The sequence below is a fragment of the Paroedura picta genome, chromosome 4 (assembly GCF_049243985.1).
Source record: "Paroedura picta isolate Pp20150507F chromosome 4, Ppicta_v3.0, whole genome shotgun sequence".
In the NCBI taxonomy this organism is placed as follows: Eukaryota; Metazoa; Chordata; class Lepidosauria; order Squamata; family Gekkonidae; genus Paroedura; species Paroedura picta.
The window spans coordinates 112,373,584-112,399,070 of record NC_135372.1 but is presented as its reverse complement, the minus strand read 5'-3'; the positions used below and the strand labels follow the sequence as shown (position 1 = coordinate 112,399,070).

The window sequence follows — 25,487 nt, the reverse complement described above, 5'->3', positions numbered from 1 at the left end:
CAACTCCTGGGGGGGAGGAGTTGGAGTGTACGACCCCAGCCTCAACCATAGACCTGGTGGAAGAGCTCCGTTTTACAGGCCCTGCGGAAAGCTGACAAATCCCGCAGGGCCCGCGGATCACCCGGGAGCTCATTCCACCAGGTAGGGGCCAGGACTGAAAAAGCCCTGGCCCTGGTCAAGGCTAGGCGCGCTTCCTTCGGGCCGGGGACCATAGGTTGTCTAGAGAAACCTCGGTAACAAAAGAGGACACTCCCAAGTCCTCTTCCTAGCTGCTCCCACTACAGCCTTACAAACTGTGGGCCTCCTATCTGAAGAAGAGGAGGACAGCTTAAGGGGTATTGTGGAAAAGAAAGGGGAAACCTCACTGAGGAGAGTAAATGGGCAATTGCTATGATTATAAGGGTATCTACTACTGTATCCACATTATCTAGAGTGGTGTTTGGGCTACAAAGGTAATTCAGTTACAGAAAATAACTGTATACTTCTTGAAGGGATGATCAGACTGCTGAGGACTGCTGTTTTCACTGCAGATGCCATGGTAGATTCGGTTATTTTTTCCTCAAAAGCAATAGTTTCAACAGTGGCAAATTGAGGTTTATGGCACAAAGCATGGCAAACCAACTTCCGCTCAAAAGCCTTCGGTTATAACTCACCTTATAAGCTCACTGTCCACTTGATCGACTCCCACTGGAAATTTTCTCCCAATAGAAGATTGCTGTCAGCAAGGAATGGCCTGCCCTGGTATTTTTGCCCCAATCAGGAGGGAGCCCTTGGCCAGGAAGGGCTAATAAGGGGCCAGCTCTATGTCTCCAACTTCCTAGCCAGTTTCAGAATTTTGCTGGGTAGAAGAGGAAACAGCCTACGAATATGTCCCACTGCCAGTAAGTTGCCCTGGTTTCTTTCAACTTGGAGGACATGGGGGTGGGGAGTGAGCTGCCTCCCGGGGCAGCCTCTGAATACCTTCTGGAGGGGGGCTGTGGGAGGCCCAAAAACAGCCCCCTGCTGGCCTTTTGGGACCCTGGGGAGCCAGGAAAAGTCTCTGCCCTTGGAATGTTTACTCATGTGTAAGTCATGTGAGGTTTGCAATTTGCAATCTGAGAAGGGAGGAATGCTTTGGGGGTAATCATCACAGACTATTTATTTATTTATTTATCTAGCTATCTAGCTTAAGCAAGGAGTTGTCATTGCTTTTTTGGCTTTCTTTGGGAGAAGGCATTGTTATGCTGATTCTGAATATTTTTTCACCCCCTTTGATTTCCCCAGTGCACACTGCTGTGAAGATTTTCTTTAGTACCATATTTAGTGATCTGTTCCCACCTCTCACTTATATTTTTTCAGTTGGGGAGTGTTAATGAAGCAGTGAGTCATACACATTCTGTTTTCTGAGGTTGCCGTATCCATTTGAAGATTCTTGTTGGTGCCTTTTCAGTTTGGAGAGCATGAGTATTGTGTCCAATGGCATTGCCATCTGAATACTGATACTGGCCTGGTCTGAATTTGCACCCTGTCATCACTGCTCCTAGGCATATGGCCAATATACGGAAAACTACCAGAGAAGCTGATATTCCCCCTCCCGCCAACTGTATTATAAGTTGCTTGAATTTGAAATGGCAAGCATGTTAGCAGATTATTTAGGGGCCATCATGCCAGACAGAGGGCTCCAGAAGCAAAAGTGGAGAATTAAATCGACTTCTCACAGTGAAACGAGAGCAAACAGAGCATCAAGCTGAAATGGAAAGTAATTCAACCAGCTGCAAGGAGATCTTTGGCGCCAAAATTCTCATGCCTTCTTGCAGCTGCTGCCAGTGGCCTTAGTTAGCTTCCACTTCTGCTGCAGCAGAACCACAAAGTTATCAAGAGGATCTGATAACCATCTTCGTATTTAAAAGACTGCCATATAGAGGATGGAGCAGACTTGTTCTCTCTTGCCCTGGAGGGATGGACTAGAACCAATGGGATGAAATTAATTCAAAAGAAATTCCATCTAAACCAGTGGTTCTCAAATTCCTGATTCCATGACCCTTTAATATAGTTCTTTATGTTGTGGTGACCCCCAACCATAGAATTATGCAAGTGTTCTTTCACAGAAATTAAATTGAAACTTACCGATAGAGTGAAGATCCATTGTTCATGATTGTATATAAATTGTTCCCCCCAGGGTTTCTCAGTTCAGTTCTTCCTCTTGTCCCACCATGCCAATCTTGCTCTTTTCTGCTGCTCCAGACAGATGAATGCTCTATCTCGATCTACCTCGCAAGGCTGTTGTGTGGAGAGAAGGTACAAACTAACAAAAAACAATGATTTGGATGAACAAAAAATGAGTCCAGGGGCACCTTTCATGTGCAGGCAACCTCCCTCAGACAAAATTTATTTGGAGACATCAGTAAAGGGATGTGGGCCACTTTCGGTCCCGCTTGGAGAGAAGGGTGGGGGAGAAGCCATGATTTGGGGGAGGCAACACAGGCAGGCCCAAGAGCAGAGCTTCTCTGGGCCAGGCTGGGGCATACGTACAGCAGGGGTTGCTCTCGGGCTGCCTCCTCGGGCTGTTTGGCCTCAGCCACTCGCTCCCCAACCAGCCGGGTCCAGACCCAAAGCAGCACAGCAGAGCAGACGCACCAGTTGTTGCGGTGAGCACGCTCAGCGAGGCAGGCGAGTAGAGGCGCATCCATGCAGGGCAAGCTGTGGGAGCTGAACTGCCACCTATGCACCTACGTATGGTGGGTGTATGCACTGGATGAGGGGAATAGGCACCTGGCTGAGGAGCTAGCAGCGTGACCAGGCAGGAGCGGCAGCCCATGGAAAAAGAGGAGGTGGCTGAGCTAGTGTTGGTTGGTTGTGGCTGAGCTGGGCCTGCAAGGAGATGGCACTGGAGTGGGACGTGCTGTGCAGTGAGTGCGCACGCCTAGAGGGGCTGAATGCACAACTGCAGGAGCCGTGCTGCTGCCACCTGGAGCCTGAGGCCGCTGAGCTGTGCTGTCACCAGGAGTGCCTGGCAGGAGACTGTGCTGCCCTGGAGTCGTTGCTGGAGCGGCTGGCAGCTGAGTGCGAGTGCCTGCAGGAAGAGCAGCAACAGTGGCGGTGTCCCCCCTCCGGCCAAGCTGCTCGCTCTGTGAAAGAGTTGTTTGACTTCCAAAGGATCCCTTTCCCCAGGTTGAGAACCACTGGTCTAAACATCTGGGAGAAGTTCCTGACAGAGCGGTTTTTCAGTGGAACAGGCTTCCTCAGGAGGGGGTGGGTTCTCCATCTTTGGAAATTTTTAAACAGAGGCTGGATATCCATCTGACAGAGACTGATTCTGTGAACATTCAAGGGGGTGGCAGTTTACAGTGAATGAGCGACAGGGTTGTGAGTGCAGGGGGTTGGACTAGATGACCCAAGAGGTACCTTCCAACACTATGATTCTAGGTGGTGGTGAGGAAATCAGCCCTGCTTCCCCGAGCATCTCAACTCCCAGCTGCCTAGACTAGCTGCAGCTTCCCCTGCAGCACATTCATTTATTCTTTCTTTGGCAAAGTTAGGCAGAGGAAACATATAATATAAACAAATTTAGCCAAGTAGGTACAATAGTCATGCAGACAGATTGGACAATTCTCCTAAATATGAATATGTAAACTTTTAATCCACTCATTTGCAGTTGGGGAGAGTACAAAGAGCTTTGTCACATTTCCTTGGAAAGCCCGACACATGTTCCTGTGACAGATTGCACCGCAATCACATTAAGGACCTGGCATTTTGCCCTGCTTAAATAACAGGTATGCTTAACTGCCAAAGTATGTTCATATTCTATTAGCCATCTTCCATACTTTGTGTGACAAGTCAAATCCCTTAATTTTCTGGTTTGTGGTTATCAGGTTACAGGTATTGAGTGGAACTGATTTCATCCATGTCTGAGTCAGGAGGACATCTTGATTGGGTGATTCTCATTCAGGGAGGCAGGACTAACTTCCTCTTCTTCCATTCTCCTTGGTGGGCATCAGCCCTCCTTTTCCTGCCTTAACAGGGAGAGCAGCTAGATTGTTGTCTAGCAGCAGCTTATTGTCTTTCATATATCTATTCCTTAGATTCTCTTTCCCTTCCACCTCATACCTTCTGTACTACATCTACAGTCTTTTTTCTGCACTTTCTCTTTCCATGCTTTGCTCTGTGCTAGGTATAGGCTCAGTGAAGAGAGTGAAGGACTCCTTTCTCATAGTAACCATTTTCTCTTCCATAACTAATAGCAATCCCATTCAGCCATTTGGGATGACTGTGGAGGTTCTCTCTCTGAGACTGAGACTGCAGGCTTTGTTAATGCTGGGGTGTGTGCTTTCAGGGCTACACTGACCAAGGATCAATCTGCATGGAGCAGACAATGCTGGTGGCCATCCTCACCAAGGAACAGGCTGCTAAGAGCAGATCTTGTTGCTGGATGAACCTTCTAGGGCCATCTTGACCAAAAATTGCGTGGAGTAAACTTCAGAACCTACCAACAGCGTCCCCACAAAACGGATAATGACTGCACCATCGGAGGTGCAATTTCCCTTGGTGGACATTTTAATTGCTCCCACTGTACTGACCTGAAGAAGCTTTCTTAAACTAAGAGGCTGTCGAAATGCAGTCTGACACCAGCAATTGGTAATGTAACCTCCCCCCCCACACACACACATAGCAGGTTGTCTTTTAGATGAAGAAAAGAGAAAATTTGACTTGTTTTAAAGGGACTTCATGGGCTTTATCAAAACCCAGTCAAGCTGCCTTTTATTCTCCCTGCCCCCCCCCCCCCCCCAGGTATGAGGAACATTAAACTGGATCAGGGGTAAAGATTGTCCTGGCCAACTAAAGCTGGGCTTTGTCAGAGCATGTTCCCCAACAGTGAGGGTAGAGATATGCTGCATCAATGAAAATTGTTAAGATGAGAACCTGGTCTTCACAACTAAAATGAGAACTAAATTCTGTTTGCTCTATAGAGACATGTTCATTAATTCTGTTACTAATTCTGTTCAGGATTAACCTCCTGAGAACTTTATGACAGGAACTCAGAAGAAAAATCTGTACCTTTTCTGTCAGATGTTTTCAGATTTCAGAATAGCACCTATCTTTGCTATTCCCATGGGAGACTTCCTGTTCTTATGATGCAAGTGAGAAATCTTGTGAGCCACTTTTTAATGAATGTACCACTATTGGTCTGGAACTCATCATGGATGCAGTCAAAACTTGGTGCCTTTCTACTCTTGATATTCATTAGTGCCTTGTAAATATAATCAGCACTGAAATCCCCTAAACAGCTCATAGTTTTCAGGGCAGGTGCCTTTCAAAATCTGGAGTTCTTCTTTTATCCTGATTGTAAACTCTTGGCCCTTTGGAGCTCTGAATAAGGAAACCAGTCAGACAGCTACCTGGTTTGATGTTTCCTTGGAGCATAGGTGGGTTTGCATCTAGTTTTTTTTAATGGGCTCCAGGCTTTCCAAATGGAATACTTGAAATCCTGCTGCATAAAAGCAAAGTGATCAAGAGACAGTGAGTGTGCATGTTAATCCTAATTCCATGGGCCCCTCAGGAAGAGGTGGCATTACTTTTATTGCCCTGGTGGGTTTTCTTAAAGGCTGACTAACATCTTTAATAATGAGATGATCAGAAGAGAGCAATCTTGGCAGAAAGAGACACAGGTCTTTGGATGTCTTTCCACCTCTTCAGTCTACATCCTGCCTAAATGGCAGGCTACCCAAGGGGCCAGGGTCTTTTCGGCCAGACACAGATCAACAAGATTTTTCTAAGGGAAGATATTTATAACCTTGATACTGAGCACTTGGAGTGTTGGAATATGTAAGATCTGTAACGTGCATGATTCAAAAGGATATACAAGAGGCATTGGAGAAGTTATGTAATTAATATATTTAGAAAGGGACTTCCTAGGATTTTTCAATTTCCTCCAAGCAAGGATAAGTGACAGAAAGTTTATTATATTTATTTATTTCTCCAGATTCTGTACAAACCGTAAAACAGTGGTCCCCACCCGCGGGCCGTGGCTCCTTCTTCCCCCTCCCGAAGTGAGAAGCTCGCCAGGCCGTGAGCAAATAGGCCGCCAAAGCGGCCGATTAGCTTGCAGCCCGGCAAGCTTCTTGTTTCGGGAGGGGGGGAAGAGAAGCTTGCCGAGCCACAAGCCGATTTGCTGGCGGCCCGGAGGGGCCGGGAGGGGGAGCCGTGGCCGCCGCCATGGCGGCGGCGCAAACGCGCGTTTGTGCCCCTGCCGGGCGCAAATGCGCGTCCGCAGCAGTCCGCGCACGCGCGTTTGCGCTGGGGCTGCCGCGCATGCGCGGGTCCCCAGCCCGCCCTCTCCCGCCACTCCGGAGCAGCAGTCCGCAGCAGCCAAAATGTTGCGGACCTCTGCCGTAAAAGACCGACCTGGTTCAGGCCCAAGTCTCAGTCCATCCAGGGCCAAAACTTGGGCAACAGAGGCAACAAAGCTCACCCACAGCACTCTTGATGCCAGCCTCCATCTGTGGGGAGCAAACTTCAACTCTTCTGGCAGAAGTTGGTCTCATCAGCATCTGATGCTTGGTTGCAACACACCATCAGACAAATTTATGCCACTGGATTTCTCCCTTTCCCCACAAGTGCTTCATACAGTCTCCTCATTCCAACCAATTGGTTGTATTCAAAAAATCATAACAGATTTTTGCAGCAATTGCAGAGTCAACTACAATAGGGGACCTAATGAGCATTATCTACATGTCTCAAAGAGGCCTAACTTCATGTCCCCATCAACCCCCCAAGTGCCTCTACTTCACATTAGCACCCTCCCTGAAAATATTCATGAAGGCACTGGTTTTTCTTCTAGCAAGCCTCAGATCTCAGGACATCCATGCGCATCCCTACTTTGGCTGCCTTCTTAAGAGGACTCTCAGGCTTCCAAGGATATGTAGTCCACTATCAAGCTTTTGTTATTACATGCAGTCATTCCGTACCCAAAATATATAGTGCTGATGCCATATTTTTGGCGTTTCTCACAATGTCAGCATCCAGCATCCCAGCAGCAAACTGGTAGCTACATCCTCTATTTTAAAGTGCTAGTTGGGGAATCACATAAAGTGGATTCCCCAAACTCTGTAGTTCGTGAGAGGAGATCAACCAGTAAGCCATAAACCAAGGAAATGTGTGCAGCTGAAGTAGCGCTAGCTCTGCCCTTGCACCTGCCACTCTCTCCCTTCTCCCAGGGATGTTTTTTTTTTAAAAAAGTAAACTACCTGGAGCAACGAATAGATGTTAAATCATCCAGGCAAAGCAAAACATTTTTCACCACCATTTAATACAAAGCAGGTCTATCTGAAGCCCCCCCCCCCCAAAAAATGGGTTTGAGATTAATTTTTAAAAGATTCAAAGCTCATGATTGCAGAAGGGGTAGCATTAAAAAAAAAGCACTATGCATATATAATTAGATACACAGGTGTCTCAACGGAGAATTTAGACTTAAAAAAAAAACAACTGGCATTGCCGGCCCTTTAAAACAGAAAGATGATTGGTTGCCTGGCTTGATTGACAGGCGGAGGAGAGTCGTGTGTAAATCGTGTTGCTCTTTTCCGCCATTTCACACAGGCATGTACTTTTTTAGCGTTATTCCATTTTGCTGGCATAACGCTTTTTTAAAATGTGCGTAATTGCTGATGGTCTCCTCATTAACACTGGAAAGAGCCAGTTGGCCCAAGCACAGGTGTTGACTCACTTGGAAGTGATTGTGGATTCAGTCTGTATAAAACTTTTTATCCCCCACTTCCCATAAGTGGCAAAGCTAAACAGTGTAGCAAATCTTGTCATTGTATCAAGGTTGGTGGATCTAATGTTTCCAATCCAGTTTCTGGGTTACATTATTGCCACAGTCCCTTGGGCTTGAGTGCACTCCAGGGACTTTAAGTGGTCTTTACTTCATCACCAGCATTCAGCTGGAAGCCTCAACAGGAAGTTATCTTGATAATGAAGAGCTTAGAACAAACGGTTCTCAACCTTTCTGGGCCTGCAACCCCAATTTTGGCAGTGACAGTGTGCATGTGTGAGCAGCGGATGCGTGCGTGAACACTCATGCAGGTTCAAAACAATCAAGGCTGCCACCCGCCACCGCCACCTGCTGGTGCCCGCAGGAAAGGGCAATGTATATGCATGCTGGGCAGTTTTTCCAGAGGGGGGCAGTAAGGAAAGGAGAGGCCGCCATGGCTCGTGCAGGCTGCATGGTCTCTCTCACCCCCTTCTGCTGCCCACAGACCTCCCGGCTGTCAGGGAGGGTGAGACCTGTGCCGGCGGGCAGGCAATAGCTGTCACAAGCCACCTCGCAGGCTCTTCTTGGCCACACAGCCAGGCAATTTGGGCTCCTCCTCACTGCCTGCCCGCTCACCCACCCACCATCGGTTGAATTCCACATGGGGCTTCACGGGGAGGTGGGGAACAGCAGCAGTCACAATAGTAGTCGATAGTGAAGAGATTGATGGTGTTCAAGAATTCATTTTTCTTGGATCACAAATGGATCGGAGTATGACAATAAAATAGTAGCAACTTTAGGACCAACAAAGATTTATTCAAGGTGATTTATAACAGACCTGAGGAAGAGTGCTTGCACTCGAAAGCTCACGCCTTGAATAAATCTTTGTTGGTCTTAAAAGTGCCACTGGACTCTGATTATCTGAAACCAGGAGACTTGCACTGGAGCAAGTCTGCATAGAGATGGCTGAGGAAGAGTTCTTGCACACGAAAGCTCACGCCTTGAATAAATCTTTGTTGGTCTTAAAGGTGCTACTGGACTCTGATTTTATTGTGCTACTTCAGGCCAACATGACTACCCATTTGAATTGGAGTATGGAAATTAAACATTTAATTGCTCTGGGTTGGTCAGCAATGATAAGTGTGAAGCGAGCATGGAAAAGCAAGGACATAAGCTTAATTACCAAATGTAGATTAGCCAATTATGGCTGTGAAAGTTGGATGGTGAAGAAATTGGATAGGAGAGTCGATATGTTTGAATTCTGGTGCTGGAGAAGGTTTTTGTGGATTCCATGGGCAGCAAAATTCACAGACAAGGAAATATTAGAGCGCATAATGCCTGATATATCACTGTAAGGCAAAATCACAAAACTCTGGCTTACTTACTTTGGCCATATCATGCGATCCCACTTAATGGAGAGAGCAGTTATGCCAGGACTAGTTAGTGGTAAAAGAAAACCAGGTTGACAAATAATACGGTGGTTAGATATGATCAAAATCTACACTGGCTGGAGCATTATATAAGTAAAAGAAGCAGTGCAAGATCGGGAAATCTGGCAGCAATTGACATATAGGATCGCCAACAGTCAGACAGGACTGAATGGCTAACATCATCAGGTGATCTTGTACTCTTACTTTATAAACGTAAGCTGCTGGAGTTCTGCTCTATTTTCAGTTTTTAAACTCTAGATATTTGTGTACCAATCAGAAAGCAGGGACATTTGCTTTCAGTTTTCTGAAGAAATTACCCGATATACTTGAGTTTAAGCTGACTTTTTCACCACATTTTTTTAATGCTGAAAAAGCCCCCCCTAGGCTTATACTTAAGTGAAAGTCCCACTTGTTATTGTTGATACAATATTGTTTTTGTTGACCCTCTTTTCCACTTACAGAGCTAGTTTACTATTTTTCTTTGAAATAAATATTCAAAAACATTTAGCCTACTGATACCTCAATTAATGTAATTTTTTTGGTATTTTTATTTTTGAAATTTACAAGTAGCTGCTGCATTTCCCGCCCTAGGCTTATACTCAATTCAGTAAGTTTCCCCAGTTTTTTGTGGTAAAATTAGGTGCCTTGGCTAATATTTTGCTCGGCTTATGCTCGAGTATATGCGGGTATATTTTGCTTGATCTTTAAGGTAAAGGTAAAGCACCAAGTCATGTCTGACCCTTGGGGTGACGCCCTCCAGCGTTTTCATGCCAGACTCAATACGGGGTGGTTTGCCAGTGCCTTCCCCAGTCATTACCGTTTACCCCCCAGCAGCAAGCTGGGTACTCATTTTACCGACCTCGGAAGGATGGAAGGCTGAGTCAACCTTGAGCCGGCTGCTGGGATTGAACTCCCAGCCTCATGGGCAAAGCTTTCAGACCGCTGCCTTACCACTCTGCGCCACAAGAGGCTCTTATACTCTTGGAATATTTTGGATGCTTGCAGCTCAGTCATCTGCATTATTTTTTTCAATAGGAATTCTGAATATTTGTGTATATGATTTCAGCATCAGCTTTCAAGTAAATAAGCTTGTTTAATATATTATTGTTGTTGTTGTTATTAGATTTATTACCTGCCACTCCCAGCAAGCTGGTTCATTGCGGATTACAACATTAAACCCCTCACAATAAAATATAAACCATCTCCAACTTAAAACCCCAACTTAAAAAGACCGACTAACCCTCCCTCCACCCCAGTCCATTCAGCAACTCTCCTGTCTGACGCCTCAGGGGAAGGATGTGATAGAAAGGTCCTGGCCCTGGTTGGGGCCAGGTGTACTTCTTGAGGGGCCAGGGACCACTAGCAGATTCATACCTGTGGGGGGCATAAGGTGATAGGTGGTATCTGAGGGCCCAGACAGAGATAGCCAAATGAAAGCCTGCCTATTTTTTAAGCAGACATAACTTGTTGAAGAATCATGTGGTCTGCTTGATCAACAATTTTTGAGTTATTCTTCTAGATTATTAGTTGTAAATCAATGTTTTGTTATAACAACATTTATTTATTTATTATTATTTGGACTTATTGCCCGCCACTCTCATGACTGGCTCATGGCGGGTTACATTTTGTCCATATTAAAATCCCATTAAAACCATTGGGCATATCTCCAAATACAATACACTCCTAAAAAATTTAAAACACCATGGTGGACTATGCCCTGTTAACCCCTCAAAAAGAAACTAATACAGGAGTGGGAGGAGGGATGGCAGATCGACTAGCGAGTGCTATACTCTTAACACTTGGGCGGGCATCAGATCTTCCTTGCCACACTGGCCTCAAACATAGACCTGGCGGAAGAGTTCCATTTTGCAGGCCCTGCGGAACTAGTTAATATTTTATTGATTCATACTTTATTGATTGATTCATTTATAGTCTGCTTTTTTCACTGAGACTCAAGGGGCATTGCGACTAAATACTTGTTCAGTAGATACAATCATTTCTGAATAAAAACCTAATTAGAATCAATGCTTACAGAATGCATATATAATAGTAATATTTTGCATTTATGCAGCACTTTTCTAAGATTTAGAAGTACTGTACATCACAGAGTTGATTCAGAGATGATGTTTCACAGTCTGTTCATTGGCCACATGGTTACCACGTAATTTGAATCCGCCCACAGCCTTTGCAAACAACTGTGTATGAACTCAATATTCTCTTATTGCATGTTGATTTAAATTCACTTTATTAATCCTGGTTTGTTACTTAACAGTGGCAGTGGTGGTTTTGGTTTCTTTTGACTCAAGTAGGGATACATAACAGAATGGAAGATTCTGAACTGAATCTAAGTTTCCTTATGATGGTAAGAAGTTTTTTATTTCTATATCTGTAGAATTTGGAAGTTACTGGAATAATAATTTTGTGTCTAGGTAACAATTATATAGCTGGAAACTATACAATTGCAGTTTTCCCATATGCTTCTGTGTGATTCTTAAGGTCATCAAAGTTGTCCTGTGAATTATAGAGAACTGTATGGTGAAAGTGAGAGAATCTAAAAGGCAAGTATAGAGAGTATGGTGAAATAGCAGTCTAAGTGGGGGCCAGGGTTATATAAGTCCAAGTCCCCAGAAACATGTGGCAGTAGAGCTAAACAAATAGCATTGTGCCTGAAGCTTTGCCAGTTTAATCATGAGATATTGTATTGCAAATGAATTGCTTTGAAATTCTACAGAATGTATTTGCTTAATAACAGTTCCTGACTGCTATACCACTGAATGTGGACTTTGCAGACGGTAAGGTGTAAGTGATCATGACTTAATGTTTATGAGTCACTGAAGCAGTAGGTGCAAACTTAAATGGACTCCGGGGAATGGTAGAAGATAGGAAGGCCTGGAGGATCATTGTCCATGGAGTCGCGATGGGTCGGACACGACTTCGCACCTAACAACAATAACAACACGGTGGAATGGTAGGTGAATTTTCTCCAGGCCAGGCTAGATTCTGGAGATTTTTGGTGAAGGGATCACTTGGGCATGAAATTGGGGTCACTGAGGGTGGGCAGGTAGTTGTGAGTTCCTACATTGTACAGGGGGTTGGACTAGATGACCCTGGAGTCCTTCCAACTCTATGATTCTATGACCTTAAGGTCTCCAGCTAATTTTAGGTCCAGGATTGCACACCAGTTTCCATTTGTCTTTGGAACCATAAAGAAGTGAGAGCACACTGCTTTCTAGCACTCTAAAGCTAGGATCTGTTCAATGGCATTGATGTCAGGTAGATGATGGATGGCTTGCAGTGTGATATCTCTTTTAGAAGGATTATTTGAAATAGGAGATACCACAAACTGACTCAGTGGTAGGACATTGAATTATCTCTAAGGCCCATTTGTCTACTAAGGGCTCCACTGACAAGGAAAAGGAACAGACACCCTCTCACCGCTGAGGATGAGTCAGGCCCCAGGCTGTGTGTTGGAGTTGTGATCAGCTTTATCATACCTGTTCATTGACCCTCTGGAGGTTTGGCAAAAGTGCTACCTATGGGCGTCCCGTGGTGTAACTGTGACCAGGATCCTCTCCTGAAGTCCTCTTGAAAATTGGGTAAAGTACCCTGGGAATTAAAGCAGCTAATTTGAAAAGGTCTGTTGTCCAACCACCTTCTTATGTACCTTGGCATCACATTCATCTTGACCCTCTTTTCCACCAGGATATGCTTCAGTTTGTTTCTGAACAGATGGGTTGGAAGGTTTTGGAGTGGTTGGCCAGAGCTTGTGCCAAAGGATCCTTCTGGCAGTGGTTGTGGATGTTGTGGCCCAAGAATTAAAGATTATCTACTGAGACTGTGGCTGCCTTCAACAGTCTTGGCCAGTTCAAATAGTCTGGCACTGTTGCTGGACAGGAGTTGTATGATATTTCTCACCCACACAATGACTGCCCTAGAAATAATTGCTGTAATGGTAACCACTCTGACCATAATAGTCATTGCTTCATGGGCCCTGTGGAGGAATTCCTCTGCTTTCTTAAGGTAAAGGTAAAGGTATTCCCTGTGCAAGCACCGGGTCATGTCTGACCCTTGGGGTTGATGCCCTCTAGTGTTTTCATGGCAGACTCAATACGGGGTGGTTTGCCAGTGCCTTCCCCAGTCATTACCGTTTACCCCACCCCCAGCAAGCTGGGTACTCATTTTACCAACCTCGGAAGGATGGAAGGCTGAGTCAACCTTGAGCCGGCTGCTGGGATTGAACTCCCAGCCTCATGGGCAGAGCTTTCAGACTGCATTTCTGTTGCCTTACCACCCTGTGCCACAAGAGGCTCTGCTTTCTTACCCATGGGTAAATAAGGAAGGAGGTTAGGGTGGGGTGGCTGGGATAAGAAAGAAAGGCACAGCTAGAGGAAAAAGGAGTCAGAAGCAGTGGTAGAGCTCGTACTATGCTGTCTCTCTGTCTGAGCCAGGAGAAATACTGGAGAGAAGGAATCGCAGAGCATAGGACCAGAACAGGAAGGGGGCATTTCTTTTAGATCCTGCCTCCCTGAATAGTGGGTGAGAAAACCCATGCTGCAGATGTCCTCCTTACTCCAGAGGGAGAACTCGTAAATCTTCATTATAACCTTGTGACTGCCTCCATTTCTTAATGTAACTGGAAATCCAATTGCTTGTGTTTTCCAGCAAATAAAATTGATAAATTGCCATTGTAACTTCATTTTATGATAAATTTCAGATTTACTCATCTCAGTTTTTTTTTTGCATTCATTTAGATTGCAGCTATCTTTGGAAGGAAGACAGTCTGATATTAATTTCTTCAAGAATTGGGGCCAGATTGAATTCACAAAGCTGATTTAAATTCTCAGACACCTAATCACTTAGGAATAAGACACCTTATAGCAGATTATCTCTATTTAGATCATCTTCGACTATATTAAATAAGGGTAATTTATTGTTATTTAATTCATTTGTACTCACCTTTCTCCCAAATGGGGACCCAAAGTGGCATACATGGTTCTCCTTTTTGCATTTTATCCTCACAACAATCCTATGTTGGTTAAACTGAGAATGTTTGACTAGTCCAAGGTCATCCAGTGAACTTCCATAGCATGAGTGGGGATTTGAACCTCAGTCCAGAGCCTCTTGTGGCGCAGAGTGGTAAGGCAGCAATATGCTGTCTGGAGCTGTCTGCCCATGAGGTTGGGAGTTCGATCCCAGCAGCCGGCTCAAGGTTGACTCAGCCTTCCATCCTTCCGAGGTCGGTAAAATGAGTACCCAGCTTGCTGGGGGGTAAGCGGTAATGACTGGGGAAGGCACTGGCAAACCACCCCGTATTGAGTCTGCCATGAAAACGCTAGAGGGCGTCACCCCAAGGGTCAGACATGACTCAGTGCTTGCACAGGGGATACCTTTACCTTTTACCAGATACTAGTCTGAGACTCTTAACCATTATATAATACTGACACTGTCCAGATTTATAGATGTTTAACTTATAGCCGGAAACTGATACATACTCTCATATGTACTTTCCTTCAATTTTTGGCTAGATTTCTCAACATTCAGCATGAAAACTAAGTACGGCTTTCTCATCCAGGGTTTCTTGGCAGCCCCAAAAGGGTTTCCTGAATGGGTGGGAGTTACTAAATTTTTTATGTATGTTTAAATTGGTTAAACATTTATTGGGTAATATGACCATATATAGTCATGTTGCCTCATCCCAAAATGACCAATTGATGGGCCTTGGGGGGTAGGAAGTGCAGGGGTCTTGGGTGGGCATGTAAACCGCTATACTTCCCAACCATATTCTGCACGATTGTACCACTTCTGGGGTTTCTTGAAGCCTGAAGACTGTTTCAGGGGGTTTTCAAAGGTAAAAAATGTTGAGAAAGGCTGTACTAAATCATTGCCATATGAATTAACTTTACAGCAGTAATCCTGAACTTTAATACCTTGGCTGTCTCTTAATTCATTCATAAATACAATTTGCTAGGCGCAATTGCAAAAACCATGATGGAAAGAGAACAGTGTTCCTTAAGACTTCTTAAAATTTTAATTGGTGCTAGTAAGAGACCTGGTATTTCTGACCTTGCAGTATACTCTAAATCAGTGGTCCCCAACCTTTTTATCACCGGGGACCACTCAACGCCTTTTACTGAGGCCCGGTGGGGGGGTAGTTTACTCCTCTACTCTCAACCACTGCCCTAGCGCTCTCCGATCGCTATGGTAATGTTTAAACATTCCTTCAAAATAAGATACAGACATGCCACAACAATGAAGTGTGTTGTAAAGGGCTGGGGGGGATGAAGTAAAAGGCCAGGGGGGGGGGAGAGAAGGCGTCCTTCAGGGCCCACCTCCAATTAGTCGAAGGACCACATGTGGTCCGTGGCCCACAGGTTGGGGATCGCTACTCTAAATAAACAATTGTAACCCAGTTTATAATGCCATCTCCAAAATCAAAAGTTTCCAAAACTATTAATAAGAATTTACGATCTACCAGAAGATTAAATGCCTTCTTTGCATCAAGAAATATGAAGGCCAGTTCTAGGTTTTTAGTAATTACAAACTGTACCGAATTACGAATTTTCCTTGTATTCAGATTGAAAGACCATTTCAGAATAAAATCAGTTTGATAAATATATCTTTATATTTTGAAAATGTGTATCAAATGAGACACCAATAACTTTAATCATTATTTAATAATTTGATTAATCCCTAAGAGCTAATCTTTTTACTTTCTTTACCAGATTATAACTGTTTTGTAAGATGTTTTGTAAGACATACTTCAGTTTTAATCTAAATGCTTTTCTTTTCTAGGTGTTTGTGGCCTTGGTGCTTCCAGTCACATCCCTCTGGATATAACCTTGAATGTACACCATTATGTTTATTATTGATAAGAAGCTTAATTGCTCAAGTCATGTAGGCTTCTTTCTACAGATATGTTCACTTTGACTTGAGGATCCTGCATGACAATTATTGAATAATCGTTACTACAAGGTAAGTTCTCTATGTGTTACCAGGAAAGACTTCTCCATGGTGCCATATTTCTTCCTGATTATGTAGCTTGAGCATCCATTGCATTTCTGTAGTTGAGCAATCAATACTGGCAGTTACTAGAAAGCAGTCCAATTCTGTTTAATAATTCTCACCACAACATTACATTCCCAGGCTGCCCACCATAGGAATTTTCTAAGTGTGGTGCTATAGTGTGTTACAACTGATAATCATGGCAAAATATGGTATCCTACCTAAAATATCTAAATTTGCAGGTAGAGCAGGAAAGGTTGCTTATGAGTTTAGGAAGAGTATGAATTTTCTGAATAAAAATCTATGTATCAAAGTATTTATTAGATTGCTTCTAAAGTGATGTTACAACAATACTCAATATTAAAACAAATTTTCTGAAATAATTTTATTGATTTTATATCCTCACAATAACCGTATGAGACAGGGGTTAGACTGAGAGTGTATGACTTGCCCAAAGTCACCCAGCATGCTTCCATGGTGCAAGTGGGGAATCAAACTGTCTCCTAGATCTTGGTCCAACATTTTAACCACTACAACAGATCATCCTTGTTTAGTATTTGGATAGGAGACCACCAAGGAAGTCTAAGAGTGCTATATAGAGGCTTCAAAAACTCTGTGTGGTTGCCATAAGTTTGCTCAGCTTAATGGGAAAAAGGGGCGTATTTGCAATATTACTTGTGGAAAATATCCAGTAGTAATGTTTATATTCCATAAATATGTCAAATCTTGCAATTTTATATACCAAGTTATAAGTGCTGCATTTCATGTTAAAGCATTAGCTGCAGTTTTGCTTAGCATGCACACTGAGCTCTGTTTCAGTATTATGTTGCTAGTTTTGACACTAAGTGAAGTCTGAACCAATTCAGGATTTAAACAAAGTGTGAAATCTATTGGTCTATAAAATGCTGCAGTATTCAAGGACTGTCCAAAGATTGTTCTGCTAGAGCAAGCATGCATGACTGGAGAGGAAAGATTGACAGTACTCACTGAGGTGAGTTGCTTTTTTTGATACAGAAACAGAAATAACTGTTTCTCTTGCAGGATTATAAAACTATTTTCAGTCTTCTGAAGTAGCTACTCATGGATTTTAATGAAGTGGCGTTCACGAGTAAACAGAAGTCCAGTAGAACTTTAAAGACTTACTTGAGCATGAGCTTTTGTGAGTCTGAGTTCATGTCTTCAAATACAGTAGAAAAAAAATCCGCATATTTATCTAGAAAATTACAAAAGGGAAAACAAGAGTAGCTGAGCTAATGTCATAAATCAGGTGACATTATGTTAGGGACTTGAGTTTTTAGGTTGTTATACATCTGTCTCATGTAGCGAAGGGAAATGTGCAATAAAATAAGATAAATAACAAACTAAGGCAGTAGCAATGTGTAGCATAACTGATATTAGTAAAGAGTAGGATATGATACATACAACATGTTAAGAATAGTCTATCTATTTCTCATTTGTGGGCAGATCTGCAGGTATCTAAATCTTTTGATTGGGCCCACACTAAGAGAGTTGGTATTTTTCACCATACTTGTGGGACTTCAAGGTTTCAAGAAAAATCTGAAAAGTTAAAATTACATTTAGAGGTTTAAATCCCCCAACACAGAAAGATTGAATGTGTATGTACAGACAGTACACATATCTCTATCACTAAATTTGATAATGACTTAAGGGTAGGAGCCACAGCATGCTGGGAGCTGCATTGGCCTTGCTGGTGGCATCTGCAAGAGGGTTTAGGAGACACAGTGGGTCCAGTAGCAGAGACCAGGAACTGTTCTGGACTTGAGATTTTTAATGTTGTGGTGCTGGGGGAGCAGGAGCTATGGCATACCAACCAGCAACAGCTGTAAGTGTGGAGGATTTCAGGAGACACAGTGGCCTCGCCAGCATCACTGTCAGTAGGGCGGATGTTGGGGGAGTAGGATTGTGGTGACGGTGAAGGCAGTGGAGTTTGGGTGATGTGTGTGTGTGTGTAGGGGGGTAGAAGTACTGTGCTTGCCAGCATCAACTTTGGGGGGTGAGAACCTGATTGTGGAGTCCAGGTATTACACTGTGGTGGTGGTGGGGACAACAGACATGATACTCATGGGGGATCCTTCCCCACTTCTCATCTTGATTTTAATTAAAGCTGGAGCCATGAAGGGTTGCTGGCAGTGAAACAGGGAAGGGATATCCCTGCAGGTATCATGGGTTCCCATTTTAAAGTTTCTAAAACATGAGTCTTGTTGGGTTATTTGAAACCCAAGTCTCAGTTTAAAGTGCTTCAGAAACTGCTTTTAAACAGTTTGGCTAATTTGTTTTCCTTTTAATCATTTTGTGCTTCTGGTCCTACTCTAAGAGATTTCTTTCTTTTCTTGTTTTTCACAAGGCTCCAATTGTGTTTAGTATGTACAGATGCAGGAATGTGATTTTATCTGCTGACCTCATCCATTTGGCTTGATTGATACCTACACATTGAACAGCCTTGGATCAGGTCTGTTATGCAGAACCAAAGTGCACCAGCCTGATAGCTTGCAATTGTTAATGTGAAACCCTCTTTCTGTTTTTGGGGTAATAACCATCATGCAGATGGACCCTGTCAGATGTTTTGTTCATTTTTGCCTGGTTCCCTTTGTTACAAAGCCTCTGTTGCACGCGGCTTTTGTCAATGCATATCCGATGATCCATAGTATAGCCTTTTTGATTTTCAAAGGGAAGTTCCTCCTGATACTTTTACCAATGGAAAGTCTGGTTGGGTCCAACCCTTTATCTATATATTGTTCTCTATGTCTGAGCCCTGTGTGAGTGTTAAATGTTAGGTAAGAGCAGAAGCCAGTGGAAGGTCCCATACTATAGGTCTTGGAAGAGGCACCACTGAGAATGTTTTCTTGAAGGAGCTGCTGCTGTTCTAGTAGGTGATCATGGTTTATTAAGGTTTCTGCCCATCTTGAAGATTGTTTTTGTTCTTGTATCTCAAGGGATTCCCTCAAGTATACCTTGAGAGATGAGAATGTAATAGTAACTAATGTAGTTGAGCACTTGCGGATTGATTAAAGAAATAGTTTGATTAAGATTTAAAGCACATTATACGTTTCAACAGAATGTATATTAAACCAAGAAAACTACATAAAAGAAAAAATGGTAGTAATCATTGTCATGTATAGATTCTGTTTAGATAACTGTAATCTGCTTGGCTCTCCGAAAATCTTTCTTGACTCAGTTCTTTGTCATCCTCCCTTGTTTTTCTGACTAACTTGCTTTCAGGTTCTTTTTGTGTCCGTTGTACAGGAAGAAGAAGAGTTGGTTCTTATATGCCACTTTTCTCTACCTGAATAGATCACACAATAGCAAACACTATTTCCTTTAGCAGACCACTTTTCTCTACCCGAAGGAGTCTCAATGTGGCTTACATTCACCTTCCCTTTCTTCTCCCCATGACAGACACCCTGTTAGATAGGTGAGGCTGAGAGAGCCCTGCTATTACTGCTCGGTCAGAATCGCTTTATCAGTGCTGCGGTGAGCCCAAGGTCACCCAGCTGGTTACACATGGGGGGGGGGAATCGAACCCGGTTCTCCAAATTAGAAGTCCGCACTCCTAATTACTACACCAAGCTGGCTCTCTGTACCTCTCTCTGTCTATTATGTATCTTCCTTCAGCTTTCTTTAGACTCCCTAAATTATCTGTCCTATATCCCACAGCCTTTTCCCAGTCCGCAGCCTCTTTTCTGTGTTTAAAATTTGTATCATTGCTAAATTGACAACTTTACCTTCCCTTTGAGTAATTGTCTTAAAATTGTTTCGTTCCTTGAACAATTTAAAATTTCATGCTGTTATACCAACTCAGTCAATTGATACTAAAGGCTTTATTATCACAAATGGAATAGTACCGTATTTGCTGGCGTATAAGACGACCCCCCAACATTTCCACTCAAAATATAGAGTTTGTTACATTACATTACAGCAGTGGTCCCCAACCTTTCTGAGGTCGGGGACCGGCAGGGCATTGGGACGCGGCCCGCGGGCCGTGCCCGCGCGGGCCACGCCCGCGCATCAGGCCGCACCCCGATTCCCTCTCCCCGCCCTGCCGCAGTAAGAAGCTTCCCGGGCCGCAAGCTTGCGGCCGGGGAAGTTTTTTACTGCGGGGGGGGGGGGGCGGGGAGAGGAAGCCGCGGCCCGGCGCCATGGCCTTCGCGGCCCGGCACTGGGCCGCGGCCCGCAGGTTGGGGACCAATCCATTACTGTACTTTGGGCCACTATGGGCAGCTATGTCTATCCCAACTGAAGTGCACCCGGCGTATAGGACGACCCCCCCACTTGGAGGCATGTTTTTCAGGGGGGAAAAGTAGTTTTATACGCCAGCAAATACTGTATATAGATTGTAGTCCTTAATTTTTTCCCCCTTGCCCAGGGCTGATTTATCTAGTAAATCTTTTTTATCTAGTATTTTTTTTAAACTATGTAATTGTTTCTTTGCTTCTTTCAGTCAATATCCAAAGTCTATTTATTTCTTACCAATGATGCAGGTTGTAATTAGCAAATCTAGGGGAGAAGTTTTATGTTTTGTTTTGAACTCATGTGTTAAAGCCATGTTCTGTTCTTTGTGAAGTGTATTTAAATGAGCAATAGCACCCTAGTGCTACAAGTGTTCAAAGAAAATTCATGTTAACAAATATGTTTTGACTAAGTGTTAATCTGTGTGTAGCACTGTGTACTTTCCTAATATAGACAGGCCCCCACTGCTGTTTGTTCTCAGCAGCTCTTTTTGGAGTTCTCATATGCAGGCTATGTTTTAAAATGGAACTGTACTGTTGAGATTATCAGTGGTGTTTCAGGTATAGAGGATCATTGAAAACTATTTGCCAGTCTAGACCTGAAGGCTTGCTTTCCATATTTTGGATATAATAATCTTTATTTCTGTTGTCTATATGGAAATTTACATGCTTGAATCCACATCAGGGAATCTGGAGACCTATAGATAGTGCAAGATTGTTTCTGGAATGATCTGGATATGAACAGATGACTGTTGTATATCATGTGTTCACTTGGTGTAGTGGTTAAGAGTGCAACTTCTGGAGGCTTCTAATCTGGCGAGCCAGGCTTAATTCCCCACTTCTCCACACGCAACCAGTTGGGTGACCTTGGGCTTGCCACAGCCTTGATAGTTCTGTTTTTACAGAGCAGCCCTTTCAGAGCTGTCTCAGCTCCACCTACCTCATAATGTGTTTGTTGTGGAAAAAGGAAGGGAAGACGATTGTAAACTGCTTTGAGTCTCTTTAGGGTAGTGAAAAGTGGGGTATAAAAACCAACCCTTCTTCTTCTATTGTGAGGAGTGGAGTCTGGTATGTCTGTATTGTGTCCTGAATGCAGATTCATTATTGGTCAGAATAATTTGAAGTTAAAAATATAACTAGGAACATATTCAGAGCTTTTGTTAAAAAAAACAAAAAACGGAACATCCAAGCTGTGTTCAAACTGTTAAATGTCATGCTGAGACCAGAGAACAGTTTCATGATATCTGGTATAGTTTTGATCCAAAGCTTCGTTAAATGGAGCTAGGCCAGTTCTTGAATGGAGGCTGCATTATGAACCTTGTACATTGTTATGTACTTCAGTAGGAATGCTAGCATTTTTTAAAATATTTGAAAGGCTTTTGGGGGGAGGGATCTGCAGTTTGTCTACTTATTGAATAAACTCATGTATGATTGGCTGGAAAAAATTCATGGATTTCTTATCAGGCTTCCTAAGGCACAGGAAAGCTGTTATTATCTTCTAAGCATTAAAACAAAGAATTTGAGCATTAGGAACAATCTCATGTCTTTATTTGCTCTACCTTTTGACCATGGAAGAATCCCTGAAGAATTTTTCAGGCTTTAAGGAACCTCAGAAGTGCTGTCAGCTGGCCACGCCTCCCTGTCAAGCCCCTTGGAAGTGACATGTCACTGGAAATGATGTCATCCAGACACTCCCATCTGGATGTGACCAGGCCACTCTCACTGCTACATCACAGGAAGTCATGTTAACAGGCCTCCCCCTCTCCTCTTGCACTGACAGAATTGATGTACAAATACAGCTATTATGAAATCTTCACTAACAAACAGTATTTTCCAACACCTTCTTCTACCTGCTGAGGCTATCATCAACTTCATGATACAGATGACTGACACAGGCATTGTTCAGGTATAGAGCAGATACCCAAAATGTCAAAATGAAGGACATTTGAACTGGAGTGGGGTGGGTTCACACCTTGTAATAACTTCTGCCTTTCAAACTGAATGTCTATGATTCGAAAACCAGGAAGGAGAAGACCCCCTACACCCCAGTACAAGTTTTATATTTGGATGGAGAATTTTACATATGAGACCAAATGGTGGGGATAACTGCTTCTTCCCTGCCATACATTTTCCTGCTGGCATTACCCAGCCTTTGCACTGCCCATTAGGAGGGGGTGGCCTAGCCCTCTGAGAGACCTGCCTGTGCTTGGGGGGAAGAGAGTGAGAAGGGTTGCTGTGCACTTGTTTCCAGGGGTAAATGAATAGGTTGTCACTTCTTTGTTGCAGAAAAAGCAGTTTTTCAGAACACTGAAAAGTACTCCAGGAAGGCTTCGTGCACCGGAGGTTCTGGTGCTGAAGGAAAACTGGAGAAAGGCTCCTGCTCCCATGGCCAGGACTAAACTCTGAGAATGGGCCACTCTCATGCCACCTCACCCCAGGTTCACCCAAACACATTATTCCACATTGCACTATTCATACGCGTGGGACTACTCTGCCCTATACAAGTGAGAAGAGCCTTGTGACTATGTCAACCCATTACCTGCCTTAGCATCTTTCTTTGGAGCTGCAGCCATGCTCACAGCTCTCGCCTGCCAGGTGTTTCCAGCTGCCAGACATGCCCTTTCAGAGAAGTGAGCAGGGAAGTAGGATGTAGGAACCAGCTGATAAATCAATCAATCATTTACCGTTTCTGTTGTGGAGAAAGAGACTAGGCCTCTAGAGCAACAGGGGAAGTGGGGTCCACTGATGCCTAATGATGTTAGCAGCCATCTGAACTTCTGGGGAATACCACATAACTCCTGGGGAGCTCTTGCATAGCCCCTGAGTTAAACAGTGCATATCTTGCTTCTGTAGTCTTTATTCCCTAGAACGTTTTACTATGTTTCCTCACTATCCCAAATTCTCTGAAGAATCCACAAATTTCCCATGTTATCTCAGAGACAAATAGAAATATTTGTATCTGTTTCCTAAATAAGGTACCCAGTGGGTTAGTTACTGGACCAGAGTCCGGCTGCTATGTTTTCACATTTAAGTCTTGTCACTTTTCAGAGTTATGGTATGTAATGTTTTCACTCACCTGTGAAACTTCTTTATATATCCTGCCCTGAGGGAAGGGTGGGCTAAAAGTCTGAAAATAAACGAAATGTGTAACTACTGTAAAGGTACCTCCCCTGTAGTATTCTGTGGTGAGGTGTATTATGCTACCTCCTTGCTTTCCTTAGTCTTCCGTACTTATTGTCACTGCCACAAAAGATTCTTATCTTAGAATTCTTGCTTGGACCTAAAGAATAGGGTAGCTTAGTTATATATGGCAGAATGATAGAATGGCCAGTACGTGAGGTAAAAGGGGGTCCTTTCCTCTAAATAAAATAGTTGTTTGCCACAGATATAGAGTTTAAGTATAGTAGCATGATTTCAGTAGGAATGCTGGCATTTGTTTGTATGTTAATAAACATAAACATACAAATAAACTTTGTATGTTAATAATAATTTCACACACTGTCCTGATCATCTCTCACATAAAACCTCTGAACCAAGTCCACCTCAACCAGAGTACAATCATAACACATTTCAAGCACCCATCCAGCCTCTCTTTCTTACTCTACAGACCAGCATTTTAGATTAGCGATCCCCAACCTGTGGGCCGTGGACCACATGTGGTCCGTCGACTAATTGGAGGTGGGCCCCGAAGGACGCCTTCTCCCACCCCCTCAGCCCTTTACTTCATCCCCCCCGGCCCTTTACGACACACTTCGAGTGTCATTGTCTCCCATCACTCCCAGATGGGACTATCTCGTTGCAAAGAAACAAGCTCAGGGTTCCCAGTGATTTGTCATTGTCATGAGTTAAAATTTCCATGAAAATAAAATGTTCCTTATATTCATTGTTGTGGCGTGTCTGTATCTTATTTTGAAGGGATGTTTAAACATTACCATAGCGATCAGAGAGCGTTAGGGCAGTGGTTGAGAGTAGAGAACTACCCCCCCTCCACCGGGCCTCAGTAAAATTGTCAAGTGTTGAGTGGTCCTCGGTGATAAAAAGATTGGGGACCACTGTTTTAGATCACAGCAACACACACATAAAATTGCACATTCAAACTTATAAAGAGAGAAGAGTTGGTTTTACTGTATCCTACTTTTTGCTACTCAAAGCAACTTATAATTACCCACCCTTCTGCTCCCTACAACAGATACCCTGTGGAGGGTAGGCAAGGCTGAGAGAGCTTTGAGAGAGCTGTAACTGGCGCAAGGTCGCCCAGCTGGCTACAAGTGGAAGAGTGGGGAATCAAATCATTGCTCTTGACCAACTACACCAAGCTGGCTCTCACAAACATGCAAAAATATTTACTAACTGAAAACATGAGCGTGAGAGCATTTCCACACATGGTTAAAAATAGTGTAACACCAGCTGAGTGGCATAACGCTACATATAATTGTGCCTCCCGGCCCCTCCTCACCTTTTTTGCTGTCTCGCTCTTCTCTGCTGCCATTTTGTGCTTCTCCCCCTCCACATGTGCTGCTGGAATAGCAGAAGAGACCATCGAGATTTATACGTGACTCTCTTCCACCTGTCAATCATGCTGGGCAGCCAATCCCCTTTCTCCATGCTTTGAAGAGCCGACAATGCCTGCCACTTAAAAAAAAAATTAGTAGTTCTCCGTTGAAACAACTATGCATCTAATAAAGGTGCATAGTGCGTCTTTATTGCCACTGCTTATGGAATCACGATGCTTGCTTCTTTTAAAAATAAATCTTGTTCCTGATGGGGGAGGATAGTTTAGAGAGGCATGCCTTGTATTACAACTGGCGGAATTTTTTTTTTCTTTGGCTGCACGATTGAGTGCCTATTCTTTGCTCCAGGCATTTCCTTGAAAAAAATCCTCCCTTCTGCTGCCGCTGCCTCCCCCCATGTGCACACACACACACACGTGCTACCCAGTGAGTGCTTACTGCCACTGCCTCCCCTCCCCTGCACGCATGCACACAAGTGCGCATTACACTCCATTGAGTTCTCTTGCTGCGGGTGGCAGGGTCACTTGCCAGGTGGCTTTTCTTGCTGGCTGTCTCTTGCTGTGGCCTTGCA

General features: G+C 43.8%; 1 protein-coding gene across 10 annotated transcripts in view; it reads left to right on the top strand.

The window, feature by feature from the left end:
* Positions 1–25,487, top strand: part of PPFIA4 (PPFI scaffold protein A4) — a 146,379-nt gene that overhangs the window by 5,714 nt on the left and 115,178 nt on the right. For 7 of the 10 annotated variants that reach the window (XM_077335126.1, XM_077335121.1, XM_077335123.1 and 4 more), the window contains exon 2: positions 15,949–16,128. The exons of 2 other annotated variants lie outside the window; for them this stretch is intronic. The gene's annotated coding sequence lies outside the window, so the exon portion shown is untranslated. Of the gene's footprint in view, positions 1–13,907; positions 14,079–15,948; positions 16,129–25,487 lie in introns of all 10 variants that reach the window. One more of the 10 variants, XM_077335118.1, reaches the window with a different exon arrangement.